We start from the raw sequence: 12232 nt of genomic DNA on the forward strand, positions 1-12232 counted from the left end.
TGGTTGAAAGTTGAAATCTTGGCAAATTTTAGAAATTCCAGGCCAATCCAAAACCATGATTTAATTGGATGCCACATGAAATGCATTGTGAGTTGAAATTTATTCATTTAATATGGAATTCTCTCTGGTTGTAAAGGGGAAAAAGGGTTATAAGTTCTACAACCAGAAAATATTCTGGCTGCATGCCCCTTAGATGGTAAAAAGCCGCAGTGATTGACAAAAATGACAAAAGGAATATTTATTGTTATATGGTACAGAAAATGTTGTCTGGTAACGTTTTAATTCACTTCAACGTGTTTAGTTCACTAGTAAGCGGCATCCCAAGACACGGGTTGCTTTGGTTTTCCAGGTATTTAGAAAACAAAAACCCAATTTTCCAGGTATTTAGGACCTCACTTAACAGTTTAAACTTTTAAATTCAATGGTTTTTTAGGAAATACCCACCAATAATCAGGCGACGTGGTTTAAATTAACAAGCGGAAAGTGAAATTTTTATGTTTTCAAAATCGGACCGGACCGGAAAAACCGAAAACTGGTCAGGTGGCCGGTTCTGTTTTTTCTTAAAATCAGGATTTTTCAAAAAATCGTTGATTTTGGTCAGCAAATTGCTGATCCGGATGATTAACCGTTTGAACAGTTTTGACCATTTTTTATTTTTATAAATATTTTTTTATTTTTTTATCAGAACGAACCAACCATTCAATTCGAACAGTCGGACCATTCAACCCGGTAACCGAATCCCTGACCGATTCGGTCTCCGGATCGGTTTTAAAAACTATGCTTTGATGAATCGTCTTCAAATCAAGGTCAATGTTTTCGACCCATTCTCAGAGAACCAAGATAAAGGCAATGGCAACGAACCAACCACGCCAACATCCACCAATACACTACACGTTTAGCTAACCAGATGAAAGATTATTAACGTTGTAAGACTTTGGGTGAGTGCATCTTTTAGTTAATCTGTGGCCGAAGATGTTTGGTCTGCGACGTTTTTGATAGACATTCTAGGTTTTTGACTTTGAGATTTGAAGCTCTTGAATTAAATGAGTAAATGACCTTTTGAAATTGCTTGAAAGATCTTTTGCCCAATTGCTATCAAACAGAAGTTATATCTCAATTATGGTTCTTCAAAATTTTCCGATTTGTCAAAATGTATGTATAAACACATGCATGGGTGATGGGACAGGCATTGATCATCACCGCCATGTGATAATGGCGCAATGAACAGTGCTTACTTGGTGAGCCTTCTTTGATGTGTAAAACGTTCAATTAATGTTTAATGTTACTATATTATCTGACGGAAACAAACAGATGTGGATTTTCAAATGTTTGTCTCCAATTTACATGCATCGTTATAGCATCAACAAGATGAACAAGGAAATTAAGCATCTATTCTTAGTGATTGAAAGAGACAAAGAAAGAGATTTTACCAAACAGGGTTTTATTACTTTTCAGAGTTTTTGATTCATACAACCATAGAAGCCATTGTGTGAAAATCCTTCCAAACGGACACTCAGTTTTACATTGATAAATTTTGTATTCTCGTCAAATGGTTTTTCGTTACGATGAATACAAACACAAATTCCATGGTTGGAGTCCATGGTTTTTACATTGACCAACTTTTACATATCTTGAAAGTTGTGATAGCTGCCATTTTCAATGGACAAATGTAATCTTATCAAATGCTTGCAAACTGAGCATGTATCAAACTGGTATTTATATAACAAACAAACATAGCTTAACTAGATAAAAACCCTATGGTTAATAATTATGCATCTTATATATATACTACTTTAAAAATCATGAATGCCCTCAAGAATATTTCTGTATTTTTTTAGGACAAAATTTATCCTTTTATATTTAAATTTATTGATAAAAAGTGAAGGCAAATAATGTAAACGGTTATTAATATTAAATTAGTTGAAGAGGTAATTTTATGATATTCAATGCATTCAATTCCCTCTCAATAAATCCAATATTTAATTTATTAATTTACATTCATGTTAAATGAATCTTATATTTAAGTTATTTTTGTTTCTTTTCATCATTAAGTTCTATTAATTAAATTCATACTTAATAAATTAATAATTCCAATAACATAAGAGCTTATACTTTCAAAATCTACCTAGAAAAAATAGAGTTTTCATCTAGGTGGTGGTAAGAAATTAAACCATTTGGGGTCAAATGGATTAATCCATGTTACCACGATTAAATAATAAAATTCAAAAATAGAAATTAAAAAATTTGGAAACATTTTTAACATACATATTAAAAAATAATAAGTATGATAAATGAGAAATGTTTTTATTAATGATTTAAATTGAATGTAAAACTTAAAACCAATTGGAAATAAAAAAAAATTTCCTATTCTCTCTTACTAAATGCTATATTTAAGATATATTTTTCTCATCATTAAATTCTTGTAATTAAATCCACAATATTAATTTTAATAGTATAAAAATAAATATTTTGAAAAGTAATTTGAAAATAAAACCATTTTCTTCCCTTCCAGTGGTGAGCAAGCAATTCAATCATTTGTGGTCAAATGGACTAATAAATAATTCCATAATTAAATAATAAAATTTTTAAAATAAATAAGTATGAAATGTAAAAAGTATTTTTATTAATGACGAAAATGGAATGTCAAATTTAAAATCTACCTAGAAATGGAATGATGTCATAGTTAAATAATAAAACTTTTAAAAGTAGAAAATACAGAGAATCACAAAAATAAAAAAATAGAGAAAATTTTGGGCACATATCTAATGTTATATATTTATAAAAAATAAAATGTTGGGTACATCTATAATATTATGCATTCATTATATTGAATGTAAATAAGTATTATACATAAGAAAAAAAATCAATGATGGAAATGTAATACAAAATTTAATATCAACCTAGAAATCAAACTATTTTTCTTTTTGGGTGGTGAGTTAGTGGTTTGAGTCAAATGATATCATAGACAAACAAAAATAAGTGTGATAAGTAAAAATTATTTATATAATGTAAATAAAATATAAAATTTAAAGGGAAAATTATAGTCAAAGCCGATTATACATTTAAAATTAGGTTTTAGGTTGGTCCAAAAATCAAAAAAGCTCTAACAACCGGCTTTATATTTCAAATTATAAAAGCCCTTGCTATGTCATCAAAGGCTTTTGTGGCTATTGACAACATAAGACTCTTAATCCATGTTGGACACAAAATAAAACCCTATACTGAAAATAGGTTTTTAGTTTCTCTCCCACTCCCTCTGTCTCTCGACCTCCCTCCCTCCTCTCTCACTCTCACAATCATCTCTTAATCTCCCACTCTCTCAGCTTTGGTATGTAGCCAAATCAAAATCTCTCTCTCTCTCTCTCTCTCTCTCTCTCTCTCTCTCTCTCTCTCTCTCTCTCTCTCTCTCTCTCTCTCTCTCTCATTCTTCTTTCTCACTCTTCCTCTCTCGGTTAATATCTCCTTCTCCCTTAATCTCTATCGTTCTCCCTCAGTCTTTCTCCCGCTATCTCTCTCATTTTTTTATTTTTCTTACAAACATCTATAATATTAATCATACCGTATAAAAAAACCAGAGGGACCAACCACTTGTACAATCAAGTTATAAATTTCTATCAAGTTGGTGTAAATTTTATAGCCAAGAGTTTCTTGTGAATTTTTATCAAATTGGTGTAATGATTTTTGAACTACACCAAGTTGGTCTCATGTTCTTTTATATGGTTTGATTAATACTATATAAGTGTGTAAGAAAATATAAAAGAAAAAGAACAATAGAAGTGTGAGAGAAACTAAGGGAGAACAATAGATTGAGAGGGATTGAGGGAAAATGATAGGTAGAGAGAAAATGAGAGAAATTGATAGAGAGAACATATATACAGAAACCAAAAATCATTTTTTATTTATTTTCAAATCACACAGTCATTGAGCAGAGAGAGACGACTGGAGAGAGAGAGAGAGAGAGAGAGAGAGAGAGAGAGAGGATCTAGAGAAACTAAAAACCATTTTCTTATTTTCCAATCACCCAACATTAAAGGGCAATTTCAGTATAAGCTTTTTGTTGTGTCCAACATGGATTAACCTGTAGCCTAATTTTAAATGTACAACCGGTTCTGACTATAATTTTCCCTAATTTAAAATTAATCCGAAAGCAAAGTTATTTTCTTATCTAGATGGTGGGTCAATGATCCAACTTTTCTAAGAAACCCATGATGTCATAATTGAATAATAAATATTTAAAAAATATATAAAACAACAAAAATGAAAATGTACAAAATTTTGTGAAAAACATTTGAGAACATTTCAAATGTTATATATTCATCATATTAAATAACAATAATTGTTAAAATAAAAGTTATTTTTATTTATGATACAAATGGAACACAAAATTTAATAATAATAATAATAATAATAATAATAATAATAATAATAATAATAATAATAATAAGAAGAAGAAGAAGAAGAAGAGAAGAAGAAGAAGAAGAATTGTTATTTGGTACAAAAAATTTAAGTTATTTATTTTTAATCATATTGTTACTTTTGTTAATTTTCAATTTCTATCTTAACTATGATATATCTAAAATTCAAGTAATTAATATGAAGAAAAATTTATCACATGCAACGCATGTGCTTAATTACTAGTCTATCTATCTATCTATCTATTTATCTATCTATCTATCTATCTATCTATATTAATAGGATAAGGGTGCTCTCTCCGTGCAGGAAATGGAGTCTACTCGTACAAGTAGATTCCCACGTGAAAGCAACCCACAACCCATTTCCTAAATATTGTTAGATATATAAATATTGTTATATATAATTAGATAAGATAACTAGATATATATAATTATCTAATTATATAAACATTGTTAGATATGTATAATCATTTAAATATTGTTAGATAATTAGATATATATAATTATCTAATTATATAAATATATAATAGTTATTATAGATATTGTTAATAACTGGATATTGAACATCGAACTGTTTGAACGGTTTTAACCATTTTTTAATTTTTTATTTTTTTTGTCAGAACGGATCGACCGTTCGACTGGTAATTAGACCCCTGACCGGTTCGATCTCCAAGTCGGTCTCAAAAACCATGGTGTTATGTCATTCGAGCATGTGACTCATACGACCCAAAAATGGAACCGTTCTAGCCACCGATTTTCGTGTCGATGGTTCGACTGTCTGGTTTGAACGGGCGGCCTGTTCTGACAACAAAAATTAAAAAAATTAAAAAAATGGCCATAAACCATTGTATGGATCAACGGGTTGATAGTTCGACCACTCGGGCCAATGGGTCGTTGGCTGATTCAACAGTTTTTGGCCAGGGACCGGGATTGGGGTAAAACGGAACTAGTTGCCTAGATGGTTCCCAATTAAAAATTAAAAAAAAAATGGATGATCCGTTCTAACAACAAAAATTACAGGCAAAAAATTGAGTGTGTGAGGTCCATTATACATGTTATGTCATTCAAGTGTGTGACTCATACGACCTAAAAATAGAACCATTCTGGCCACCGGTTTTCAGGTCGACGATTTGACTGTTCGATTCGAACGGATGGCCCATTCTGACAAAAAAAGTTAAAAAAATAAAAAAATACCAAAAACCATTGAATGGGTCAATGGTATGACTGCCCGGGTCAATGGGTCATTGATCGATTCAACGATTTTTTGCTAGGACCCGAGATTAGGATAAAATGGAATCAGTTGTCTGGATGAATCCTAATTAAAAAATAAATAAATAATGGCCAAAAACCATTGAACTGGTCAACAGGCTGATGGTTTGACCGCTCGGGTCAATGGATCATTGATCGATTCAACGGTTTTTTGCCAAGGACCGGGTCAATGGATCAACGAGTCGACGGTTCCATTCCAGCCCTGCAAAGCAGGGCCCCTCCACTAGTGTGATATTATACTAAAACAACTCATTCTAGCAATTCAAATAGAAACGCTTCATTGGAGGACTGCAATTTCCAAATACTAGCCCAAATCCATCCCTGAACAAGGTATTCATGGTTTTTCTCATTGTTTAGAAATCTAAGCAGGATTCCGGCCAATCATATCGATTAAACCATGACCCAAGACATTGATGGGTTTGGTCATATGATGCAACTTGTAAATCATGAAAAATTAACCGGAACCAGCTAGCCAACTAGTTTAGTCTAAAAACCAATAAACCAGTCCCGATTTTATAAAACCATCTAGTCACCAAATGACTAGAAGTTTCAAAACGTCAATGGCAAGACTTAAACCATACACCTTTTAATTTTGTATATTATCTTGTTATCACTAATCCATGTATTTATACCTCTTTAATGTATATTTTACTTTAATAAACATATTTTCTAAAGAAAATGTGACTAAAGGGACTTGACCCCTAATATCTGTAAAATATGTTAAATATAATATTAACCCGCAATATATATATGTTTATGTCATGTCATCACAATTTTGAAGTTCTTACCTGTGAGCCTCTCTTTTTTTTCAGTTCAATGCCCAGTCCAGTTCTTTGAACATTACTTTTACTTTTTACTTGATCTAGATAACTAGGGGTGGCAACGAGATCGAGCTCGACTCGGCTCAGTTTCAGTCAAGCTCGAGCTCGAGCTCGAGCCCAATATAGTGGCTCGATTATTAAACGAGCCGAGCTCGAGCCTATTAGAGCTCGGCTCGTAAGGCTCGCGAGCCAGTTTGAATATATATTTATATATATATATATATAATAAAATTATAGAAAATAATATATATAATAAAAATATTATAATTCTTAATTTTTAAAATATAAAATAAAATATATATATATATATATGATTTTTATTTTTTTGGCTCGGCTCGGCTCGAATCCACCCCTATAGATAACTATGGTCGAAATAACCTGAATGGTTTTTATCCTTGTAATTACTGTACTAGGCTTGTATACACGCTTAGCAATTCAAAGAAGACAAATTCACCACTCAATAGGTAAAGTAATAAGATTAATTGGGCCAAAATGTTCCATAGGCTATGTTTGGAAATGATGCAAATAAGTGTGAGTGTAAATATGTAGTGTAAAATGGTCCATATAAATTGCAAAGTTGGGTGAGTTTTGCACTGACAAATTTACCTTTTTACCAAACAGACTTTTAGCAGTAATGGATGCAAACATGAATTTCAATAAAGCATATGCCTTTTTTTATCAAAAGCCCACTTGAATGCAAATTTACTTCTTTTTTATTGATGTACTTTTACATCTTATTATCAATGTAAATATGCATTGGAAAATATGTTTTCTATCATTTGTCAATGCATAAATGTAATTTTGCCAAACATAAGCAAAAGTGAACCAAAGTGCAAATTTACCCTGAACTGTGATTTACACTCCATTTGCATTGTTTCCAAAAGCAGTCATACTAAGACTCAAATCCATACCCTAATCATAGGTTCCAATGCATGAGATCTTGTATCACATACCATAGATACCAAATTAGGAGACATCAAATAAAACTTACAAGGTTCAAAGTATCAGAAAAAACAATTTTAAGAGACGTATCGGGATACACTTTGGATACGTATGATACGGACGAAAGATCAAGATACGCATAAATATGGTAAAAAATTCAAATAAATCATAAAAAAATATATTACTAACTATATCGACAAATTTTATATGATTGTAAATAAGTCATTTAAATGTAAAAAACCATAATTTAGTGGTTTATATAAAGTGTGACATATCGGGACACAATTAGTAACCGTTGAAAAAATGATGGAATAACTAAAATGTAAATGTCAATTTTCAAAAACCAATATAATTAATCTTAATATTTATTAGTATATAAATTTTAATAATTAATTCTAGCATTTATTAATAAAAACTTGTCACACATTAAGAAAGTGAAAATTTATGTAAAACTAAAAATACGGGCTCGTATCGGCCGATACATACGAAAAGAAACAGAACGTATGATTTATACACGTTCCGCGTATCAGATTCTTATTGAAACGATACATATCGACCGATACGAACAGATACATTGCAATATTGTGAACCTTAAAAACTTAGGCTCCGTTCACTTTTCGGTAAGTTACTTGTACGGATAAATGCACTTACCCAGGTAAGTATTTCTGTTAATAATTACTTGGGTAAGTAAATTTACCCATATTCTTCTATTTCCTAGGTAAATAAGATAATAACAATTTTAGCCATAAAAAATCATTATTAAAAGGGGCAATTTTGTCCCATCCAAGTGTTGACTCGCCCATAAACCCCACATAAATCTGAAAAAAGAACACGAATTCTTGGTTCAATTGAAAGCAAAATCCCATTGAGCAACTCAACACCCCCCCCCCGACTACTTCAATGCCGTTCTTTCCATTAGCAAACAAGTTGAACTTCAGCATGAAATTTAAAAATAAAAACAAAAAATAAAATAAAAATAAAAAAAGGTTGTATGAAATCCTAATAAAATATATCGAGTTCAGGTTCAACGAGACTAAATCCTACTGTCTTCAGTAGCCCATATTCTTCTAAGTGTTATGGCTTTGATTCATATTCCCCAAAAAGTGGATCATGCTCTAATAGCCAAATAAATCAAATGCACACATTAAGATACAAAGGTTTTTTATTCCACAACAAATGAAGTCACTTTTTCACTCTTTCCTATATTAGGGGATTTACTTGGAAAATAAGATAATAACAATTTTAGCCATAAAAAATCATTATTAAAAGGGGCAATTTTGTCCCATCCAAGTGTTGACTCGCCCATAAACCCCACATAAATCTGAAAAAAGAACACGAATTCTTGGTTCAATTGAAAGCAAAATCCCATTGAGCAACTCAACACCCCCCCCCCGACTACTTCAATGCCGTTCTTTCCATTAGCAAACAAGTTGAACTTCAGCATGAAATTTAAAAATAAAAACAAAAAATAAAATAAAAATAAAAAAAGGTTGTATGAAATCCTAATAAAATATATCGAGTTCAGGTTCAACGAGACTAAATCCTACTGTCTTCAGTAGCCCATCCGACCCCCTCCCTCAACACCCACCCCCCCCCCAATCCTGGATTTGATCCGGTTTCCCAGCGTCTTCAGTCGAATGCTTCCTTCTAATCACACTATCCATAACAGGTCAAAGAGAGATATTATGCAATTTATGTCTAGATATAGAGAACACTCATTATATACATCCTTTTATATGGCTATTAAAGAAAACTTACTTCTGATACATTTCAATAATATGGTTCCGCGGTATCGGGGTGTATCGTTATTTTGAATATTAAGCATTAGCTATTAAGAAAGCTTGTTCAATCACATGCATTGTGAAAAAACACGACAGTTCATTTGTTGGCTTAATCGGTGCTGAACTCGGATCTTTCAGCTTTGGTTCGTCCTGATCAATCTCAATTTTAACAATATACGTACTGGTTTAACTATATTCCAACTTGCAGCTCATGCCTTGTGGATCATGGAAATCTAGATAATGGATATTATTAAATGACCTAGCATGGTTTTTAGTTCCAACCTGATGTACCTCCTTTTTCATGTTAAGCAGTGGAGCTCTAGAGTTTGGTGAAGGGATGAGAGATTCATCGTATGGATGCCCAAATCTTGCGGAATAAAGAGGCGAATTTCAAAAAATTTTCTCTCCCTTTCAACTGGGAATCGCATTCCCTATTTAGAAAATCATATTTTCAAGGATCAATCTTGAACCATAAACTGAACCAGATCTGAACCAAAAGGAATAGGAGAGGATTATACCTGATACGGAGAAAAAGTATCTCCCAACGAAGGTGTTCACGCCCAAGGAAGGATCCAAAGACTGCTCCCACTGAAAATGGCGCAGTGCAGGATGGAGCAGAATCAGAAGTATTCTTCTCCAAAAATTTTGTCCTTCGCAAGAAACAGCAGGATGGCACGTGAACACAGCTTCCTATCAATTCTTTCTCAAAGAACTGATGTCAAGATCAAATCTTGACTTCTCCCACAACTAGAGATCGAACTGGATGTCTGGCGGCTACAGGAAGGAGGCGGCAAGAAAGATCTTTTGCAGGGATTGCAGAAATCTTTCTTCTCTGATTTCATCTCTAAAGAGGATCTGATTATGTGATTCTACTAGAGGCTGCCGCCCCCTCTTTCTTTTGTAACCCTAAAATGTCAGCTCCTAATCCAATTATGAGCTACTGATCCAAATCATATTTGGATCAGACATCCTTTTAGATGATAAGGATAAACCCTTATCTTATCTGCAGATTAGATCAGCCCTTTCCTAATCTCATTAAGAGGCTTCTAGATCTGAATATGATTCAGATTTGGACTCTCTGAGTGGATAGGGTTAAGACCCTATCCTACCTGCTGATCCATCTCAGAATTCGCCCATATTTAACTTATTAAATAAGTCTAGTTCGAAATGGGCTTTAGGCCCATTAAGCATATGTGCTCACTTAACCTCCCTAACTGCTGCCCAGTTGGGCTTCCTTGTATGGCGTGGGACCCAAGCATCGATCTACACATCAGCCACATGGGTTCGGCCCAGCCTTTGTTACAAGGCCTGGCCGAATACACTGTTATGGACAGTGCACCCCCTGAAACCCATCAAATGGGCTCTATGGGCCCAACACTTACCCTAAGTGGTCCCTGGGCCAAGCCACCTTGTAACACCCAGGGACTGTGGGCAGATGCAAGATTAGCCCATCAGGTATTATCATCAATGGTCTTACACTTAACCTCTCAGCCCATAATGATCATACACTGCCCGACAAGAGAGGACATCTCCCTCGGCTGCAAGGAACAGTGTTGCACTCTCTACTTATATGGATCCTGGGAATCAAAACCTTTTTGTAAACATTTTAGAAACCATAATATATATACTTTTATATCTCATATAAAATATACTTTGCAAAACAAATCTCAACGATTCAAATCGGCTGCCAGCAGTCTTGGTTTCCATCAGTGAGAGTGCATCCCCGATCATTACCTTTGTCCGACAAAGGGGCTGATCCTGTCACTATGATCACCCACTCAGATGAATTCTCATACTGCCCCAACATACCCAGGTTTTGACCCCCGCAAAGGATCTCACTGATTGGTACATCAAAGACAGCCTAATCCGACACCTAGTGCAGTATCATAATCGAGTCTAGGGGTCGGGTGTAACTTTTCAGTTTCGCCCATCAATCTCCAAGGTCCAGGGCAATACTAGAAATCTGGTCCAGTTCAAAGATTCAATTAATCCTACACTGTATGTGCCTAGGGTCTCACCCTAGCAGTTGAGACAGGCCACCCCAACCGACTTGGTGGCACAATAGTGTCAGCCTTATCAGGATAGGTCTCCCCAGACCGACCCACTAGCTGTGAATATTCTAAACTAACACGAGTCTCATTAAGTGTTCAGTTTAAGGGCATTACACAGAAACATACCAAGGGAACATGAATCAAATATGCACTTCTATTCATTTACAATAAACTCATAAAGTACATCATTCTGATTGAAGCTAAGGGCATACAAAACTGTCCAACATTTGGATCTACTAATCCCAAGATCTCATAGTTATGGTATTACTGAATTGAGCTGTAGGTTGTTAACATGATAAGCTAACAGAGATTATCATAGTCAACTAATCAATTGCATTATTTTTGGACGGTCAAAAATTTGGTTGTTTCATAGAACACAGGGTTAAATAGGGAACCAGGTTCCTTGTAGCTTACAAGAACATAAGACCTAAATCTTGAGCGATTTAGGAGGTGTTTAGTAGTATGCATGAGAAACTGGTGGGTGTGGACTGATCCACACAACACCCTGTGACAAGAACCAATCCACACCACATGATAAGTCAACAACTGTTCTGAACTGTTGATGGATTGTGAAGATCGGACCAGTCTACACCCACAGTGGCATTATGCAATTGTGGCGTGGACTAGTCCACACCATACTTTTTAATTCTATGTATCTCATATACATTTTATGGGAGATCTACAAAATCGATCATAAATGTCTAATTTTTTTATTTTATATGATAAATAAATTGAAAAAAAAGCATCAATATGTAGACAACAATTACATTTTTTTAAATAATTAAAATTATTATTTTAAATATTAAAAAATAAAAAACTAATATTTTAAATGTTATTTTATTGATAAAAATATTAAAAATTAATATTTAAATAATAAAAAAGAGTTGAAAAAAACTATCAAACTTGTGCTAGAATTAACATTAAATATTATTATTTTATTGATAAAATATTAAAAT

The sequence above is a fragment of the Nelumbo lutea genome, chromosome 1 (genome assembly GCF_056320005.1).
Source record: "Nelumbo lutea isolate HS-2025 chromosome 1, American lotus-T2T, whole genome shotgun sequence".
Taxonomy (NCBI): Eukaryota; Viridiplantae; Streptophyta; class Magnoliopsida; order Proteales; family Nelumbonaceae; genus Nelumbo; species Nelumbo lutea.